This window comes from Equus przewalskii, chromosome 3, assembly GCF_037783145.1.
Source record: "Equus przewalskii isolate Varuska chromosome 3, EquPr2, whole genome shotgun sequence".
Lineage (NCBI taxonomy): Eukaryota > Metazoa > Chordata > Mammalia > Perissodactyla > Equidae > Equus > Equus przewalskii.
In genome coordinates, this window is record NC_091833.1 from 52,954,847 (window position 1) to 52,976,975 (window position 22,129).

Genomic DNA, 22,129 nt, shown 5'->3' on the forward strand with positions numbered 1-22,129 from the left:
ATGAGGGAGTCAAATGAAAAGGAGCTAAATGGAGATATAATTGATGAGTCTTAGATGAGAGACCATAAGGTGTTTAAGGAAAGAGTGTTCTAAGCAGAGGGTACAGCAAATGATAAGGCCCTGAGTTAGGACCATGCTCAGCTTGTTAAAAGAAGAGCAAGCTGACCATTGTGGCAAAGGGGAGAGTGGTAGGAGGTGATGTCAGATTTGGTAGGGAGCCAGATGGTGAAGCACCTTGAAGGACTTTGGCTTTTATTCTGGGTGAGATGGGAAGCCTTTGGGGGTGCTGAGCTGGTGAATGACATGGTTTGACTTACCTTTTAGGGGAATCCCTTTGGCTTCTGTGTGAAGAAGAAGAAACTATAGAGTTAATATTGGAAGCAAAGAGACCAGAAAGATGGTTGATACGGTCCAGAGGAGAAATTATGGTGGCTTGGACCACCGTTTGACATTAGAAGTGATAAAAGGATTCATTTGGATTCAGCCAATAGTATTTCCTAATGGATTAGATGTGAAATATGAAAGAAAAAGAGGATTCAAGGATGACTCCATATTTTACTCCATGCCACCATCTCTTGCCTAGACTTCTGTAATAGCCCCCTCACTGTTCCACCTATATATGTTCTTGTCCCCTTTCTAATCCATATCTGCCATTGTCCACTCAACCACCTGTTCTTCACCCGTCACACATCAGCAGAATGATCTTTTCAAAGGACAAAACCTGTCAGTGGATTACTATTTACTTTAGGAAACAGATAAAACTCTCTTACACAGTCGCATAATGAAGTCCCCTCCTACCTCTGATCTCGTCTTTTGCCTGGTCCATTCTGCTAATTCTCTGTGCTCCAGACATCCTGGTTTTTGTCTGTCATCTCATCGTGATTGCTTCTACAGAAGGGTCTTTGTGCGTGAGGTTCTCTTGCCTGCAACGTCTTTTCCTCTCCTCTTCACTGAATTAATTCTTACTTACGCTACATATCTTTGCTTAATCATCATTTCCTCAAGGAAACCTTCTCTGACCCCTCTGACAAGGTCAAACTCCTCCTCTCAGGGAACCATGTTCTGCTTCCTGGTAGAAAGGATTACATTTGCAGTTTTCCCATTTAATTTATTTTTGCCTCCTCTCTCAACTCTAAGCTTCAATGGGACAAGGACTCTATCTTTTTCCCCCTCATCATTAAGTATTGCATCCCCAGCATCTAGTATTGTGCCTAGAACATAGTAAATTTGTTGAATGAATGAATGTTTTCTGTGCTGAAATGAGGACATTTTGTTTTTACGTTTCTCTGAACATTGATCCTATTTCCTTCATGTTTCTTTACCCATGACCAGATGTGCTGATCAAACTCCCAGCTCCAGTTTGCAGAGTAGCCCTACTCCTTCATTTTTGCTGTTTTGTGATAGGTCGCTGTTATGCCAAGCGTATCAGCATAAATGACTATAAGATACTGAGCAGAAGACTTTGGACGTAAATTTGGGTGGCTTTTGGAAGGACTATATAGCGATTTAAATTTTCCGAAGAACTTTCATAATTTAATCCTCACAGAAAACTTATGAGGCAGAAAGGCAGGAATTATACCCATGATGATAGAAAAAAATTGAATGAGGACACGTTTGTTGAGAAACTGGTAAAACATTCATTGCTTCTGAGCAAGGAAAGAGAATTGTTTGATGAGGAAACCAAAGCATCCCTGACTGCACAGTCCAGTACAGTAGTTGCATGTGGCTGCTGAGTGCTTGAGAAGGGCTAATTCTAACTGAGATTGTAAGTATTAAAAAACACCCCAGATTTGGAAGACTTAGTATGAAATATTGATTGCATATTGAAATGATAATGTTTTGGATACATTGGGTCAAACAAAATATACTGTTTATGATAGGTAGACTAATGGCCCCCTAAGATATCAGGCTCTCATTCTTGGAACCTGTAAATGTTACCTTACTTGGAAAAAGAATCTTTGTGGATGTGATTAAGTTAAGGATCTTGAGATGGGCAGATTATCCTGGATCACCCAGGTGGGCCCTAAATGCAATCACATGTATCCTCATAAGAGGAAGTAGAGGGAGTTAGACAGACACACAGAGGAGAAGGTGACGTGAAGATGGAGGCAGAAATTGGAGCGATGTGGCCACAAGCCAAGGAATGCCAACCGCCACCAGAATCTGGAAGAGGAAAAGAATGATTCTTCCCTAGAGCCACTGGAGGGAGTGCATCCCTGCTGACACCTTGATCTCAGCCCAGGGATGGTGATTTTGGACTGCTGGCATCCTTGACTCCAAGAGAATAACTGTGTTGTTTTAAGCCACTGAGTTTGTGGTGATCTGTTGCAGCAGTCACAGGAAACTAATACATTATTAAAATTAATTTCCCCTGTTCCATTTTACTATTTTTTTTAAAGTGGCTGTTAGTTAATTTAAAATCACAAATGTGGCTCACATTACGTTTCTCTTGGACAGAGCCACCTTAGACCATACGAAGGATAGTTATAAAGATGGCCATGACCAGCTGTTCTCTAAATCTGTAGTGGACAGAATAAAAGCTAATGGGTTTAGCATGCAAAAAGAGTTTGAATATATGGAAAAGAATAAACTAGATTTAATGGCTATTAAATATTGAAACTGGCAAACAGAGGCCCTGGAACATCCATGCCTACCAATCTCAGAAAATCAGATCAGCAGCCACGTGTCAGTCAACCTTACTATAGAACTCTCTGGAAGATGCAAGTGGGATCAGGGAATTTGGAACCTGGTCTCCACTTCTAATCACACTAAATTGTTGAAATCATAAGGCAAAGGATTTTCAATGATCAAACGTAAATTACACTATTTGTACTTCGGTCTGGAATAGTCATCTTTCTCACTGGTGCTGAATAAACAGATTGAGGATAATTAAGCCAAGAACAAACTAAAGCTAGTTAGCGGCATAATGTAAAGAGTGGAAGGACTGGGCTGAGACAGAGCTGGGGCGTGTCAAACCGCCTGCAGTAGTGAGACCTCTGGGTGAAGATCTTCTCTCTCTGAGTGTCAATTTTACCATCTTTAAACCGGGGATAACAGTATCTACCTTGCATATTGTTCTAAGGATTGGAAATAATATATGTAAAGTACATAACACTAGTAGGGATATAGTAAATGGCGATTTTTATTTGTTGTTTTTATTGAGGCTTTTCGCATTGATATCAGTCAATGAATAGAGGTGATGATTCAAACCGAACTTTCCCAAGATGGCATTATGTTTCCCAGTGTGGTCAGACAAGGCAAATGTGGCTTGTAAAAAGTTATAAATCAGAAGTTTATGGGTTTGTAGAAGACTGGCATTGCAACTAGACTTGGCAAGAAGTATGAAAGATTGAAATTGTAAATGTTTTATCTGTGGAATTTGAATTTTTGATCTTCCTGCAGCAGTCCATGTTCCACAGGAGTGAAGGTCTTTAAGTCTGTTTAGGAAGAGGAGATGATATGTAGATCCTTCAAGACAGACCAAAATATTTGCCAGTGTTCATTGCAGATGGCTTCAGTCCATCCACATATTGCTAATACATTCAGAACACATTTATTGGACACCTACTATTTGCAACATATTGTGCAAGACATGAAAGGAATACAAAGACAAGTAAGACAGCATCCGGCATCAAGGAGTTCACAATGGAATGAGGAAGATGGATATGTTAGCAATACACTACGAGGCAAAGAAGATCAAAGTGACTGTGAACCAGAGGTGTAAGCAACTGCTATTGGAGCAGAGTCTCTCCCATGGGCTCCCAAGTGCCACATGCACACCTTTATTGCATATGTCATGCTTGAGTGCAATCATCTGTCCAGTTCTCAGTCTTCCTCAGTAGACTGTGATGATGGGGACTATGGATTACTCATCTTTGTTTCCTAGGCATCTGTTAAATTCCCTGGCATCCAGCAGGTTCTCAATAATCGTTAATGGAATGCATGAATAAATGGAGAAGTAGCTGCATAGGAAAAAGAGATCAAATCTGACTGGGAGCATCCGGTAAAGCTTGACTGAAACATTGGCTTTTGAAAGGCAGAGTGTGGGACAGATGAGACCAAAGGAACAGTATAAACAGAGGCTTGAAGATATGGAAGCAGTTTATTGGACTAGTGTATTGTTCAGTGACAAGAGCCTGTGGCTTGTTGACCAAGGCTAAGGTTAAGGGCAGAGCTGGCGTCATTCTCCAGATAATTCAGGAAAATCCCCAAACAACTTGGTATGAAGAAAAAGAGCTTGATGAGTGCTTAGATTGTTCGAAACAGTAAAGACAATATCGTTCATTGAGTACTTATTGCACATCTGACATTCCACAGATGTTAGCTGATCCTCACAGCGCCGAGTATTTGCTTCTTTTGCAGATGAAGATCCTGAGGTTCCGGGCAGCATGTGACCTGCCCACATAGCTGATGAGAGGTGGAGCCAGGATTTGGAACCCTCGTCCTTCTGAGTTTAGGGCCCCTATGTTTTCTCTCATCATGCGGCCCTAACACAATTTGCGTACATTCATCCAACTTATGTGAGTATTTGCTGTATCTTTCATTTCTTCTTTCATGTGTACCTAAAATCTGCAATTGAAAATACTGAGGCTAAAGTCGAATCAGGAGGCAAGCTTTCTTTTTGCATCCCTTTAGCAAAGCAGGAGGCTGCAGCTCATTGGAACTCATCTTCCTATATGCTCAAGTGCCTCCAGAGAATTCCGAAAGCTGGGCATGAATATGTAGGCATGCAAGAAATGAGCTAGGCAGATGTTATGCTGATCTCTACTGGGCCATTTTAGATCATAGGAGCTAATATACAGCACCTTTTTTGGTTGCCAACATTTTTTTTGGTCCCTGTTTATCAGCCTCCTTTTCTCCCTCTCCCCAACTGCCAGACTCCTGAATTTACATCTTTCTGTCCCCAGAAAAAGCGTATTTTTGATTTTGCTTTTTTAAACAAAGCAAGTCAATTCAAGCCTGTCCAAAGAATGAATCTAATTGGCAGAAGAACTTATTGGTTTCGAGCTGCTTTGACAAGTGAATGCTCAGATCCCCTCGCCCCTACCTTATCACTACCTCTCCCATCCTGGGCAGGTTTCCTCAGTAGCCTGTGCACTCTGGGTAACTCGATGGCAATTTCTTTTAGAAAGTCACAGTTGATCAATGCATTCTCTTTGGTTATCTGAAATTCAGTGCTTGGGAAGTATCATTGTGGGGTGACTTGGCTTGTGTTTTCTCTTCTTTGATATAGGTGGTACCACTGAGCTCCCACCAGAGGGTCAGGTTCTCAAATTTTCTTTTCTAGCAGTAATGATGAAGTAACCCGTTCAAGGTTTGTGCTTCGATTAGACTGAGTCCATCCATCTATCCACTCATTCATCCATCCATTCATTCATTCCTCAAATATTTATTGATTGCTAACTATGTGATAGGTGCTGTATAAAGCAATAGGGTTGTGGTGGTGAATAAGGCTGATGTGGTCCCTGCCTTCACGGAACCTCTATTCAAGTGAGGAGACAGACAGCAAACAAGGAAACCATTGAACAACATTATTACAGATTGACACAGCTGCTGTGACAAAATAACAAGAGGAATGGAATGGAAAGGAGCTGTGAGAGGCTCCATTAGAGAGCTGGCCAGTAAAGACTGTTCTGAAGAGGTGACCAGTGGGCTTAAGCTTGAAGGGAGAGAATAAATCACCCATGAGGAGAGTTGGGCAGAAATAGAATTCTAGAATAAGATTCTAGAATAACACGTGGGAAGTTCTGGTAGTGGGAATGGGGCTTTTCAGGAACTTAAAAGGGGCTCAGTGTGGTTAGGGCAGAGAGATCGAAGGGGAGGACGGTAGCTGTTAAGGTTAGAGAAGTTAGAAAGAGGTAAAACGCATAGGACATCGTAGGTCATGGTAACGGGTTTGCATTTTATTCTAAGAGCAATGGGATTCATAAAGGATTTTAAGTAAGCAAGCAATATATTTATATGTACATTCTGTGTCTCAAAGCAAAATCCAATTCTATGCAAATAAAACAGAAAGTAGGATGATATTTTGTTTATCGTTTATTTTGTGAAGACTCCCGTAACATGTTCTAAGCTGGAAATAAATGGTAGGCCCTGATTGGAGAGGTTAACTGTGATGGAGAAGGCTAGTGGCCTAACAAGACTCATGCTCCCCTTCCCTAGGGTGGAGCTGTTAACAGAAGCAGCTGCCCAGCCAGGGGCTGCATTCCCAGCCTCCCTTGTATCCAAGTATGGTCATGTGACTAGTTGTCACTAATAGAATGTAAGTGGGAGTGATGTTTGGTTTCTGGATTGGGACTTTTAGAAGTGGATGAGGCTTCTTCGTGTTCTTTCCCCATCAATGGAAAGATGCAGAGGACTCTGGAGCCCTAGGGAATGGTGGATCTCAAGGTAGGGGAAAGCTGCTTTCTAACTTGGAGTAATAAAATGTTTTTATTCTCCTAAGAAATGTCTGGGATTTGGGGTTTCAGCAAGTAGCATTTTTCTAACTAAATTGAGATACTATTTGATGTTTTGTTTCTCTTCTAAGTCACCCAAAGTATGCATCAAGTACCTAGGTCTGCTTTTCATGAGGCAGAGATTCCTAGCAGTCCACCCAAACTCAGACCCCCTTATCTGGGCACAGAGCTAGGCTTTAATTCCCACCCTCCTTTGCAGTTACATGTGGGTCAGTTTTTTCCAATAGACTATGAGTAGAAGAGATGTGTGCTCCTTCCGAGCCTAGTGCATGAAAACCTCCCCATGTGCTCCTCCATGCTCTTTCCTCTTTTGGAGTGATTGGGATGTGGACTCCCAGGGCGACATTTGAAGTCACACATTGAAGATGGCAGAGCTGCCATCAGCCTGGGTTCCTGATCGACCTCTTGGAGGAGCAGCTGCTCTGCTGAGGACAACTCTACCTAGGATAGTCATGGGAACAAGAAAGTAAAATAGTGTTCCATGATAGACAGTGACGGGGCTGTTCCTTTGGGTCAGGTGCCTAAGGAAGGCCTTTAAGGTAAATGACAAGAAGAAGCCAGTCATGCAAAGAGCTAAGGGAGGAAGCATTCCACTTAGAAAAAGCATCATGCAAAGGCTCTGGGGCAGGAAGGAATTTGGTGTGTGGAAGAAGACAGAGCGGCATATAAGATAATGAGAATGAAACAGGACGTTCTTAGAAAGGTAGACAGGGTGCAAATCACAAAGTTTGGATTTTATTTTAAGTGTGTAAGCAGAGATTTGTTGGCTAGTTTGTTTATTTACTTTACGCAGTATGAAAAAGCTCCCTGGCTTCTGTGGGTAATGGATCGTGTTGGTGTAAGAATGGAAGCCAGAGGCTGTGCAGTTGTCGGGGTGGCTTGATGACGGCTTATACTAGCTGGTAGTTATCAAGATAAAGAGATATGGACAGATGTATGATATGCTTTGGAAGAGATGTCAACAGAACTTGTGGCTTAGGAAGCATCAGGAGAAGGAACCTGATATGGGCATGTGCATTGCTGTGCTCCACAGGGTCATGCATGGAGTGGAGTGTCTGCATAATCTATTTGGAATTCTTCTGCAAGGAATATTTGTCTCCCTCTCCCCCTCCACCTATTTATTTATTTATTCATTCAGTCGGTCGTTTATATCAATACACATTCATGGGTATTTATTTTCTATTTTGGGTTGTAATCCAATACCACATTATTCCAGCATTGGCCCTTGGGAGCTCTTCCAGTTGCCTCCCATGTCCATCCAATATACCCCCATCATTGTGGGGTTTTTTATGAGCACTTTCTAACTTTTTGTCAGGCTCTAGGCTCATCTTGGACATTCCCTGCCCCAGCCCTAAAATTAGCTATTTCTCCAAGGAGCCCTGATTCCTTTTATTGAGGATTCATATTAGAAGCAAACATCTGGATTCAGGGAGTACTTGTTGCTACCAGTGTGTCACTGCTCTCAACAGCCTTTTCTCTAACTCACAATTCTACACATTAATCCTGAGCTGGGCTCAGCTGCATGGTTCTTGTGGTCTGGACTGAATTCAGCCGATTTCATCTGGACTTGCTCATACATCTATGGTCGTCTGGTGGGTTGTCACAAGTCTTTAGGATAACCTTGGTTAGGACACTTGAGAGGGCTGTGACCTCTTTCTACATGGTCTTCTATCCTCCAGCACACTAAACTGAGCTTGTTCATATAGTCTCAGGATTCATAGCAGCAAGAACAAAAATGCACAAAGTATCTTGAGTCCAACGATGGAAACTTACCCAATAATGCTTGAGCTACATTCTCTTGGCCAATGCAAGTCAGAACCCAGCCAAGATTCACGGGGTGGAGATATAGATTCCATCCCTTGATAGGAGCATCTGCAAACAATTATGGCTATATTAGCATTTTTTCACATATATGTAAATGGAAAACATCAGACAACTAGTCTTGGGAGCAAACATGGAAATACAATCAGGATCGGAATAAGCCTCAAGGAATAAGGCAGGATTTCTAGTGCTAAGAGAGTGTTGTATTCCTGATACGAATAAAAATGAGTTGTCTTCTTCCTAAGCTTCTCAGCTTAGTTTGGGCTGGAAATGTAAATTTGTAGGTGAGAAGAAGAGAAGCACGGATAGCAGTTCGGATCCGACTCTTCAAGAACCTGAGAGTCTAAAAAGGACAACATGCAGTTATAGTTCTGTCTAAAGCACAGCCATGATCGAAATTGGCAAAAGTGAAGGAGGAAGAAGGGACAAAAAACACAATGTACTTCTCTGATTCAGGAGAGATTGAAATCTTTTCAAGACTTCCCTTTTGCAGAGTTACTAGAAGAATGTCTGTGTCCATTAATAACGATCTGATTTTCACATCTTCTTCTCTCATTTCACTCTGAATATTTTATAAGGTGGTTCATTATTTACTCAGTAATATTTATGTCACCAAGAAAGCAGTCAGAAATGTAAGTAGACCAGCCACCTGCTGATCCCTACCTTGACTTGAGTTATCATTTAATATTCAGAGTATATAACATTTGCTTAATGCATACCAGACTCATTTCTAAATCAATGACCTGGGACCCCCAAATCCTTATTATACCTTCCTATCCTTATTCTATTTTCCTAAAGAAACTGTATTTCAAGGGGAATCTATCCTTGAGATATCATTAAATCTACCATTATGTGATTACTCCTAAGATAGTGAATATATAATAAGCAATTGTTTCTAGTACATACTGTTCTTATGGAAAATAAGTTGTGCATGCTGGTAGAAGATTTAACCAGTCGTGTTTTAAGATTAACATTGAAAATATGCTAAAGCTCTGAGTTCTGAATGCACGTAGCCATGAGCCATCAGAAACCGTTAATTGCCGAAATGTTAGAGCTTTCATAGGAAGAGATGTGAACTCTGATTCCCTTTGTGTGACTATTGTGTAACCATCTCAGTGTCTCTGAGCTGTTAGCTATGTAACAATAATAAACAACCCATAAAAAAGCAATATCTCTTTTCTATTAACCGCCACTTTGGATCACTGCACTGTTCTTTGAAAAACTGAGTGATCATGAATAAGCCATGCCAAGACCTGCCCAGAGAGCCTCTAATTCTTCTATATTGCCTTAGCCTTTCTTATTACTCAATTTTCTTAAAATATATAATTATAGTAGAATTTATCATTGAAAGTCTGAAATTTAACAAGCAAGCCTAACCAAATCTTTAATAAATAACTTCGGAGGAGAAAAAGGAATGCAAATTTGCAGTGTTAGATTTCTGGTTTATCCTGACATGGAACAACATGAATTTGACTCCAGTGCCTCCCAAACCCCAACTGCACGACAGCAAAAAAAGGAATCAGGAAGGGAGAGGAGCAAATGATAGCCAGAACCAAAATTTTCAAAGATGGAAAATCGATGGGCAAGTGGAAGCAAATTATTGTGCTCAGTTCCTTTGCTCATTTATGTATTTGGCTTTACTAATTGTAAGTCAACAGACTTGAAAATGATTACAATTATGTTTTTTCTTAGAAACCCCCCCAAATCTGTAATGTTACTCATATTATAAATGGGAAAATTGAGCCACAAAGAGATTGAGGATTTATAATTATAGAATATCAACATACTTAAGGCAGTTATAAAAGTCTCATTATAAATACAAAAACTATAATTTTTGTTATTTTTGTATGTAAATAGTGAGTAGGTATGGGCATGGTTAGAACCAGGATTCAAATTTAGATATCAGAGGTGTAAAGAGAATACCAGGGGGAGTTGTGTGGTTGAGAGATTAAGTTCGGTGTGTGTAGTCGCATTGAATATTGATTCAATATTAAGAGGAAATTTTTAACAGTTGCAATTTTCCTAAAATGGAGTGGCTGCCTTCTAGAGTAGTGAGAGTCTAACTGATAGATACATCAGAAGGCTTTGCTGTGACCAATGCGGAGCAGGCCTAGATGACTGATAACGTCCTTTCCAAATCCATTGCTGTGCAATTCTAATGTAAGTGGTAAAATAAGTACTTGAACTTAGTTTCTAATTCCTATTACGGAGCATTTTTCTTAGGTCATCCTGTCTCTTATTTGACCGTGTGATTTAGTTTAGAATCTCAAGGACTGTGGTGTAGACATCTTCTCCTCGCCTTCTGGATATGACTAATAATGTGGTATGCCTGATTGCATATTCCCACAGCGATGTTCTTCCATTCATTTCCCATCTCAATACCTCAGGCCAAAGACCTAAGAGACATCCTTGAGTCTTCCATTTGCCTCATCCCAACATCGCTTCCTAAGCAAGTCCTATTTTTCTTACTTCCAAATTAGTCTCATATCATTTACTTCTTTCTATCTCTATTCAAACTGCAATCAGCATAAATATGATCATCCTCTCCTACTACTGGCTTCCAATTAATCTTACAATAAAATTTCAGCTTAAAAGGTTCTGTGTGAACCGGATCTTACCTTCCTCGTCACCCTTCTCTCATGTTCCTCTCCCTCTTGGTCACTTGGCTTTAACCACATTGGTCTTCTTCCAATTCTTCTAATCCTTCCCCTTCTCTTGGCCTTTGCATTTTTTCTTCCCTCTGTCTAGAACATTCACTGCTCCCCCATCCTTCCAGCATCCCATCTCTTCACTTGACTTGATCATTTTCATCCTTTATGTCTGAGCTCAAATGTCACCTCTTCTGAGAGGCCTTCCTTGGTCACCTATCTACCATAACCTCCTCAGTTACTCTAGCTTGCCATTTTTCTTTCAGAACAAAATTTACATGCATTTTGTTAATTTTTTTATTCATTTATTTGCCTAATTTTCTACCTCTATCACTTGAATGTGAACTTTAGGGAAACAGTGATGTTGTCTATCTCATTTGATTCTAGATTTAGCAAAGTGCCTGTCATATAATAAGCACAATATACAATATATGATGTTTATATTTAGTTACAGATCATTTTCTAAACTTAATTCATAGTCCATGCCTAGCCTTTAATTCTCAATAGTTATGTATTTCTGAAGCTTTCTCTACTGTCTTCACAAAGATAAGGCTTTACTAAATGCAGTCTTGAAGGTATCTCATTTGGGCTGGGTAAGAGAACAGAGAATGAGGGATAAAGAAAAGGCACTGACTGGGCTGCTAATAACCATACATCTGAAATATTAGTCACTCAACAGATCTCAGATGTGTAGAAGCCCCTATCTGTATTCGATTTTCACTATTTGTTCTAACCTGATTGATTTCACCCTCATTGCTTAATTTTCATCATTATCATTACTTGTCGTCTTTGGACAGAGAATCGTATCGGCACAGCGGTTTGTACAAGCTGCTGTCTACTGTCAGATTCGTTAATGTCCTTATTACAGGCATATCAAACCCTCGTCGTCCGCTCAGCTATCAGAGGCCTGCTATCTGTCAACATGTCATCCAGAACAAAGTGACGAAGTCTTCATTCTTGTCTTGCAACTTGAAAAGCTGTTTAATATTGAGCAATCCACTCAGCCTGTATGCTTTGTTTAAAATCTTATTCTTTCACTCCATTTTTTCATGTAACCCCTTCTGTGCCTCTAAATTTATGGAAACCTCAGTATCTTCTTCAAAGACGAACCCCAGAGGGAATGAATGCCAATCATTCCTTCCCTTGATTTGCTTAAGCATTCCCCTGGAGATTTTGATTTGCTAATAATTCCTGTAATTATACATAGATAATGCAAATGCAAACTTTAGTCTGGTCCCTGTGCAAATAGTATGACATTGCATTTTACTGGGTTATTATTTAATAAAGTTTCACTGTAGTTTCATAGACGGATGGAGAAATAGACATGCTAAACATTAGCCTTCATGATTTTCTAATCTTTTCTTAAAGAAATGCCTCTCATATCTGAGCAACCACCTGATGCAAGGAAATCTTGCAATCTTTAATCTTGTCAAAGAATGAATTGTTTTATCTTGTTGGAGTTTTCAGTTTGCTGAGGGCTAAATTATTCATGCATGTTTTAAGTTTTAACATTAACTTAATAATGGCAAATTAGAAAACATAAATACTCTCTAAAGTAGAGTATACTAAGACAAATTAATCTTTATTTGTGACTTGCAATAATTGTTAACATTAATTCTTAGACTTTTTATAATACAGTGATGTTCTGAAGAACCTCTGATGAATTTAGAGTTGTTTGCCTTGATACTAAATGGGGATCAGGGTGTTTTTGAGTTTCTTTGCCTGCCTTTTGTCATTTCTCTGTTTTTGTTACTAATGGACTATATTCTGCATTACTATCATTAGGACATTTGGTCGCATTCTTCTTCCTCCTATTATTTAGCTGCTTCTATCTTGTAAGAGATTAGATACTTATTAGAGAGGAGTCAAACCAAATGTGCAAAGATATTTGATGCAGAGCTTGAAAGCCAAAAAAAGGCTAGTGCATAAACTCTGGTAGGGTTGTTGTGAGGATGAAGTGAAATCTTGTACGTAAGTGCTCAGCCATCAAGGGTACTCAGTAACTGTAAGGTTTTTTCCCTGCCTCCATCTCTGCTTCCTTGACTTCTTTTGCATCGAGTAGACATCTGTTCTATCTTGACCCCTTAGTGAGGTCATTGACCAAAACGAGAGAGGCTCTTTCCTTGGAGGCGGTAAGAATTATCTTTATTACGTGGGCATCAGAGGGTGTAGAGAAGCAACTTTGTCCAACCCCTTCCTCCAGGGAGCCTGCCCTGAGTCCCATTCTCAGCCTTGTCCCAGGAATGGGTTGGGGGAGAGGGGAGAGAGGAGGAGGCACTTGTTTTCTTCTTAGAGTGCTCCACCTACAGAAGCCTTAGGTCTGCGTTAAGGGAGGGGGAGTCCCTACAGGATGCATGCAAATTTTTGGTACATATGCATTATGATTGTTGTTCACTGCACTGTGAAAATGCCGTGAGTGGACTTTGGTTCAACATTTAATTACTTATTAATTCAATAAACACCAAGTGCCAGGCACTGAGCAGTAACCAAGAGATAGAGGAGGAGAATCCACGCCATCAGAGATTTACATTTGAATGGGGAGGACAAGTCAACATCAAAGTCTGACACGTGCTCCAAGACAGGGAGCTGTGGCGTGTTATGGAAATCAAGGGAGGAGCGCTGGAGCCAGACTCCACAATGGTGGTGGGGTGGATGGGGGGGGTGGTGTGTGTGTGCAGTGTGTGTGTGTTGGTCAGGGATGTGACTCCTGTCTGGAATCCTAAAGAATAGGTAGGAGTTATCCAGGCAAAAGAGAGCTAGACTATTACAGAGAAGACTTAGTTTTAGATCCAAAATAGGGTTAGGAAGTTCTCAAGTTGAACACATAACCCTTTGACACACTTTGTATTTTGTTTGCTCGGTTATATCTTGCTATTTCCTTTGAGTTTTTCTTTCCTTGTATTTTACCTTTGCTATTTCATTTGAGTGAGATTCTTTCAGAAAATCCTAGACTTCCTTAGTTGTGCTAAGGGAAAATTTTAAAAGTTAAAAAGTGAAAGAGATTGATCCACCTTCTGGTTATGGACTGATAGCTTAGGGGTTGGTGTTGCTACAGGGATAACTCAAGTGAGAGACTCTCCTGAGGCAGGAGAAAACTCATGGAACATATGGGCAGCCCTATTTAGAGTCCATTTCCACAGCTGTAGAATGGTAACAACATAGCTAACAAGGAAGTAAGAGAATAGGCTCTGTGGACAGATTGCTCTGGTTTTTCCCCAGCATTGTGATTAGCTTTGTGATCTTGGACACATTAAACTTGCAAACTTTCTTTTTTTTTTTTTTGGTGAGGAAGATTGGCCCTGAGCTAACGTCTGTGCCAAGCTTCCTGTACTTTGTATAGGGGTGGCTGCACAGCATGGCTTTGATGAGTGGTGTAGGTCCACGCCCAGGATCCGAACTGTGAACCCTGGGCCACCAAAGCAGAGTGTGCAAACTTACCTACTATGCCACTGGGCCAGCCTGAGGATACATTAATCTTAACATCTCTTTTCCTCCGTTTCCTCATCAGTAAAAAGAGAAAAAAAAACCCTTAATCCCTATCTTATAGGACTTATCATAGGGATTAGATGAGTCAATATCTGTAAATATTTGTCCAGCACTCAAAAATATTAGATATTATTATTATTGTCATTGGTATGATTTAAAAAACAGCTTCTGTATGTAAAGAAAATAGCCCAGTGCCTAGAACATAGTAGTGACTGTAATCTTCTTCCTCTTCCCTCTCCTCCATGTTTTCCTCCAATTTCTCATTATTATCATCCCTTTTCAAATAGGTACTTTCAGCTGATAACTTGTCCTTTCTTTCCTAAAAGAACAATAATCATGGGTCAACCTTATAGTTTAATACTTGATTGTTCTCTGATTCTTTGAATTTCTCTTTCCTTCCTGACTGAGTATAACTTGCTTGAGAACAGAAACCATGCTCAATACCTATAGTTTCAGGCTGAGAATGTATCGGATGCTCTGTAAATAGTTGTTGAGGAGATTATCAAATAGTTGGTAATAACCAAATCCTCTTGATTGTTTAAGGATGGGAAAATAATCTATCATTGATAAAAGTTCTTTAATTTTTTATGTGCTGAGTACACATCCAAGAGTTGTGAATGCTTCAGGACTTGATGGAAGATTTCCAGGTTGATAGCTTTAGTTTCTATCTACACCTGATAGACACCTCGGTCTTAGCTTTAAAATAAAGTGCTTTCATCACTCCTCAAATTCTTATTTTAAAAAATCTTCACTTTAATCTTTGATCATGCACTCACAAAATAGTCTTTGGAAATATGAAATTTTACCTATAATGTACATGTTTCAGTGAATTCTTATTCTGTGGATTGGTAAACCCTGTGGTATCATCAGTAAATGTAAGTGATTTACAGCTTTTTCTCTCATGTAACTCTCCCTACTTTAATACCGCCCATCTACTTTCTTCTAATAAAGTGCAGTTTGGTGAAGAAAGGGATCTGGAAGTACTTGACACATTCATCTGCATAGTGCTCCATTGAACTAAGTCAGTATCAACTATTCCTACTTTCATTTTCCCTATGAAAAGCAGAATGGGAGGTTGACAAGGAAAACTTGCAGTTAGGTGCTAAGAGTTTCCTTGCTCTTCATCTATGTTCTTTACCAGATTTCCGGACTTCGTCTTGTGCTTTGATGTTTCCATTTTCATTACTTTCAGATAATCACTCAGATTCAACTTGGGTTTAGTAGTTGGTTTTCTTTTCCACCAGCTTCTGTTTTGTCAGTAAGTGGAGGATGATTGCTTCCAGTCATTTCAGGCCTTAAATCCCTCAGATCTCACCCAACGATTGTCCACACTTGCCTTGTCCCTCATTCGTTCAATACAACAGAATTACCCACAAATACACGAAAGTCAGTCAAGGAGCACATGATCAGTGCAATTGCCCAGGTCCAGTCTTTGCTACTTCTTGTCCTGATCCTGATTACCCTTCTTATTTCGTTGGCTCTCAGTTTTGACTTCTGATCTTTTTTATTTTTAAAATCTGCTCTTGGACCTATTTAGACCCTCCTCTCTGCTTCGGATTTAGTTTCCTTTATGTCTCCCATTTGGCTCTTGACCCCGGGCACACCTAGGATTTTGATTGCAACTTTGGGTGAAAGATGTCCTCCCCTGGCTCTGCTTAGAGAACCGCACCAGCATAGTTCACCACTGATTATCTCCTCCTACTTCCTTCAGAGAAGGAGAATTTAGATACGTACGTCATTCTTCCTAGTTGAGTTTCTGTTCAGTTAAGTCATCAACACCACTTCTTAACTAGTCATAACCCTTTGAGACATAGCTTAAATAACTCACTATAATTTATTTTCTTTTCTAATGTTTGTCTTTATATACAAGCTGAAATTAAGGCCACATATATGAATAGTTTAACTGGTTCAATAAATTAATAAAACCAAACAAATTTATAAAAAGATAATCATATGATATTAAAGTGATAAAACAACTTTGGCCTTACTGATTAAAAAAAAGCTGTCAACTAGCTGTATCTAAAGTCTCATCATTTGGTGAGATAGTCATAAGCATGTATAAATGAGCTCATAACTTAACAGCACAACTTTTTCTGGACTGCCTTGACAACAGTTGATTGACATAAAAATTTAAAGTAAATTTGGTATTCCCATATTTTTCATAGTGTTTAATTTTGATCGAGGAGGGCTTAATATTTCTATGAAATTTACCGCACTGTACAGAGTGATAAACAGGTCAAATACAATGGCAGCATTTTCTTAAACAAAATTTATTTTAAATGACAAAAATAGTTGACAAGCTATGAGGATATATCCTAAGATATTTTTTCCAATAACGTTAGAACACAATCTTTTTTGGGGTGCTTGTTAAAGTATTATTGTGTCTTTTATATATAGATTATGGATAGAAAGGTAGATATAACATTTTTTTCCCTACCTGGGTTAATAATTTCAGAAGCTAGCATTTTGTCACTCATTTAACCTATCCCAGGAAAACATAAACTATGTGTTAATGCAGATGTTTGGAGGGAAAAATGTTTTTTTTCTGAGTGAGAAGGAGAAAGTGACGTCCATTGAGATTTAAATAATAGCATGCGACAATAGATATACAATTAAACGTCATTATGGATTTTGTAGTAATGAATTATCATTGAAAGACTCTTTGAGGAAAATATTAACAAAGCAGTATTTGGATGAGTGACTTGATCTATCTCTGAAGGGGTGAGTGGAGGGTGGAAGAGAAGTACAGCTCCTTACTTCAAGGACATGGAAGAACAGCTTGAAATAGTTGGTTGAGACACAGGTAGCAGACATCTTTTGTCAAAGGAAATCAACTGATATTTTCCGCAATACTATAATTAGAAGTACTGTCATTTTACTTTTTGGTTTAGGAACTTACAAACCATACTTATTTGAATTCATTTTGCCTTTACTTTCTTTGACCTCATGCAGAATTCTTGAGAAGTATTTAGGAGTATGATTAATGGTGGACTAGTCTTATAACTGCTAATTTAAATAGTATACAAAAGCCAACATAATTAATTAAAAAAATAAAAAATTTAATCAAACTGTACCTTTGAGTGGCTATGGTTTTGGAGAAGAAGTGGTAGGATAATCTTTAAGTACCAACTAACTAAATAGTTTGGGTTACATGACCAAATTCCACCCTGCAGGCATACTTTCATAGTTTTTCTCTGAAACTGGTCTCCTGCTTTTGGAGAAAGTTGACTAAGAGAAGGATACTTTGCTTAAGTTTGATGCTGAGGACATGCCTAGCAGTTTGAGATTTTCTTGGTGTCAGTGCATTTTATTGATTTCAATTCTTATTATGGTTGTCATTGTAGTATTATTATTTTCTTATCTTATATTAATAAAAAGTATTAACCACTGTTGAGAAAGAAGTGTTCGAACGTGTCACTGTTAGACTATATGTAAAGGTGTAATTTGCCCTTTTTCCACCAGATGTCTAGTATTGTTTGTGAAGCCACTATCTTGGCAGTGGTTGAAGTGTGACTACTTTTTCTTGGATATTCCCTAGTTTCTTCATCTGCCAAAATGCTTCTCCTAAGGGGACAGTATGACAATCAATCTTTCTTCAAGTAATTTTTGGTTCGGTTATTATAATTTAATACAGTTTATAAGGCTTATTGTTCAATTATTGTATATCTGCTAATTATTTAATAGTGATTACAATTATTATTGATTCTGATTATCTGATACAAGAAAGAGAGCCTGAGGTGCATAACTCTTCTTATTATCTTGGCTCCTTATTCTTAACCTTTTTTTGCCTCACAGACTGCTTAGAGAAGCTGAAGAAATCCTGAATTCTCTCCCTAGAAAAATACATATGTGTTCACGCATGCGGAATTTCAAAGACAGTTTCCAGAGGCTAGTGGGCCACTGAAACCCAACCATGGCTCATTGGACTCCAGTTTAGGAACTCCTGCTTGGTGGGTTTGTGGCTCCCGCTATATCACCTCTGCACTCAACATTCCCAGGCCCACAGCTTCTCGCTACAAGTTCCTGTGACTGTGTAGGAGAGCGCTCAGCCCATGTGCAGGGCAGGTCAGGTGCCTGCATGTTAACATCCTAGAATACCTCTCAAGCAATGATGGATAAGTATTGATGGGTAAATACCCCAGTCTCACCACCCATCAGGTAGGAAAACTTGGAGGCACTTTCTGAACCATCTTCCAGGAGTCCCCAACACCAAGGGACCCCATTTGACCATAGTAGCAACTTGTTCATTAACTTACCATATTGGTTTTCTTCCCTTCCCTCTCCCACTTCTCTGCTCTCCAACTGATGCTTCCTGGGATCAGCTTTCAAATAATCTACTTGCAATCAAATGCTGTTCTCAGGGTCTGCTTGAGAGGAAACTAAACTCTTCTAGTTATTACTGCCATTATAATAAATCACCCCAAAACCTAGTGGCATAAAATGAGAATTTATTATTTTATTACGCTCATGGATTCCCTGGATTTGGATTTCAAGCAGGGGTGACTTGTCTCTACTCCATGATGTCAGGGACCTCAGATGGGAATATTCAAAGGCTGAGGATGAAAGCTGGAGTCTGGAATCACCTGAAGGCTCCTCAGGTACATATCTGAAGGCTGGGCTGGGGTGGCTCAATTGCTGAGCTCAGCTGGGAGTGGTGACCTGAGAACCTACAGGTAGCCTCTCCAGCGTGGAAGTCTCAAGGTGGTCACTCTTCTTGCATGGTGGCTAGCTTTCCCCCAGAGAACCATATGGTTCCTAATGAAGAACATTCTCCCTGCTAAAACTTTAGTGAGCAAATATGGAAAATCAGTTTTGTTAATTTTTGTTATTCTACTTGGTTGATTATTTTTATTAGCATAGGTGTAGCTATAAATCAGCTGAGAATTGATATGTCAAATTCATTTTTGATAATTAAATAACCACTGGGAGAGAGCATTATTTAAATAAGTATTTTAGTAAATTACTTTTTAATGGGAATAATGGAATGAATTTACTTATATAAGATTTTCTTGAAGCTGATCATACATGTAATTACATTTTCCAACATCATTTATGATTTGGTATTTTAATAAATATGAGTCTGGTCTGAATTCTAAGTTTAAATTAGGCAGAGAAAACAAGAGAAGGAAATGCCAGGCATTATTTTACGATGAATAAGAGATAACATACAGAGGTCCATGGGTGTTCAATAGTACTAAGTTCATGTCAACAGAAGCTTAGAAAATTGATCCTCTTTTGACAGGGAAACAAAAGGATAAATTAACATATGGTATCAGAGCTGAAATAGGACATAAAATTTCTTTTTGCTCGAACTCGCTACCTTTTTTAGATGAAATCTTGAGAGATCACATATGTAGACTTTTAATATACATAATTTAGTTCAGAAATTTCGCTCAGTTTGCTTGTCTACAATGATTAAAATAGCTAGATAAAGTAAAACTATAGAAAGAGTGAAATGATCGGTGGTTGTCAGCAGTTCAGGAGTGAGGGTTAGACAGAGGAAGCACAGGGGATTTTCAGGACACTGAAATTATCCTGTATGATACTGTAATGGTGGACACAAGACATCATGCACTTGTCAAAATACATAAAAGCATACATCACAAAGAGTGAACCTTAATGTATGCTGCTGTGAGCTGAATGTGTCCTTCCACACTGTCCCCCTACTCCCAAATTCATATGTTGAGACCCAAACCACCAGTGTGACTATATTCAGAGATAGGGTGTTTAGGCGGTAATTAAAGTCAAATGAGGTCACAATGGTGGGGCCATAATCTAATAGGATTGGTGGCCTTATAAGAAGAAAAAGAGAGGGAACTCTCTCTCTGTCTCTCTGCCTCTCCCTCCCTCCCTCCATGTGCACACACTGAGGAGAGGCCATGTGAGGACACAGTGAGACAGTGACCATTTGCAAGACAGGAAGAGAGCTGTCACCAGAACCTGAACCCTGCAGGAACCTTGATCTTGGACTTTCCAGCCTCCCGAACTGTGAGAAAATATCTTTCTATGGTTTAATCCACACAGTCTGTGGTATTTTGTTATGGTAGCCCAAGCAGACTAATACAGAATTAGGTCCAGAGAGGTGGAGTGCTGCTTTAACAAATACCTAAAAATACAGAAGCTGCTTTGAAACCGGGTAATAGGTAGAGGCTGGGAGAATTTTGAGGTGCATGCTAGAAAAATCATAGGTGGCCATGAAGGGATTGTTGACAGAAATAGGGACATTAAAAGAGATTCTGGTGAGAACTCAGAAAGAAAAGGAGAGCTAAAGAGAAAGCCTTTATCATCTTGGGGAATACATATTTTCTCATGAACAGAATGTTGGTGGGAAGATGAATGTTAAAGGTCATTCTGGTAGAATGAGGAACATATCATTGGAAACTGAAGGAAAGGCGATACTTGTTATAAACTGGCAAAGGACTTGCTTGAATTGTGTTTGTGTTCTAGTATTTTGTGTAAGATAGAACTTGTAAGTAATGAAATTGGATATTTAGCTGAGATTTCTAAGTAAAATGTTGAAGGAGTGGCTTGGTTTCTTCTTATCACTTATAGAAAAATTTTAGAGGAGACAAATTCGAGGGGAGATAAATTGGAGGAATTGTTAAGCAAAAATGAACCTGAACTAGGAGTTCTGGAAAATGCTCAGGCTATCCCTATGACAAAAAGTGAGAAAATATGCTTTGAAGAGAACACTGAAGGTGAGGGTGAGCAACCATGTGATTAGAAAATTAATATGGGTGTGGACCACAGATCGAATCAGCCATCTCCACGGAAACCAGGAACAGAGATGAGATTATTCCAAAGAGATGCTGTCAGTTTGGACCAAAGGGAATAGGATGGGACAATAGAGCTATGTGGCTGTGCTATTCTTCAAGAAAAAGGAGGACTGACTCCAAAGGTAATTCAGAAATCATCAGGTCTGCCTCCTTGGTTTCAAAGGGTGGGGCTGCCCCTGCCTTGAGCCTTGGGGACAAACTTTTTAAAAGTTATTTAGAAGGTTATGGGAGGGGGTCTTGGGAAATAATGCAGACTCTGACAAGAGCATCTAACTGGATTACAAATGCATGAAACAAGCTTACTGAAGGGGATGGGGGACAAGGTGCTCACCTAATTATCTTTGGAAATGAGTAGAGTCGGTAAGACTGAAGGAAAAGGAACTGTACATAGCACTGTACTCAAGTTGATAAAGTTGTTTTCCGCAGGAGTACAGATGAACAATTCTGATACTGCTATACATGTATGCTGGAATAGAACAATTAGGTAAGTAGATGGCGGATAGTGAGAGCCAAGTTTCTCACTGTTGGAGTAGCAGTTTACAGACAAGCAAGGGGAGGAAACTAGAAAGACCCATGTAATTAATGGATTAGAGTTGGAGGTGTCAGTTGAACTTATATTTCACTTAAGACAGATATAGGTGGTAACACATAGGAATATTTATAGATATGTGCATATACATGGGTTAGTATAAAAACATATCTTTTTTGCTCTGTCAGATGAGTTGGCCTAAAAGAAAGGACAGTCCAGTAGCAACAAGCGCACCCAGTACGAAGATCTTGGTTTGTAATACCATTCTCTGCTAAAAGAAGTCGGATTCCTCGGAGAAAGGACTGATCGTAGGACTGCAGCAAGAAATACCCAAGACGAGCCTGGAGCATCTTGTGGTGCCAGGAAGTAAGGAAGTGCTCAAAGGGTAAGAAAGAAAGGAAGAAGAGAGAG

General features: G+C 39.5%; 1 long non-coding RNA gene across 4 annotated transcripts in view; it reads left to right on the top strand.

Annotated features, from left to right (window-relative positions):
• The first annotated feature begins 3,313 nt into the window (after positions 1-3,313).
• Positions 3,314-22,129, top strand: part of LOC139082284 (uncharacterized) — a 55,158-nt gene continuing 36,342 nt past the window's right edge. For 2 of the 4 annotated variants that reach the window (XR_011538125.1, XR_011538123.1), the window contains exons 1-3: positions 4,261-4,520; positions 21,616-21,673; positions 21,907-22,103. This is a non-coding gene — a long non-coding RNA (uncharacterized lncRNA). Of the gene's footprint in view, positions 4,521-21,615; positions 21,674-21,906; positions 22,104-22,129 lie in introns of all 4 variants that reach the window. The other 2 variants (XR_011538122.1, XR_011538124.1) reach the window with 2 other exon arrangements.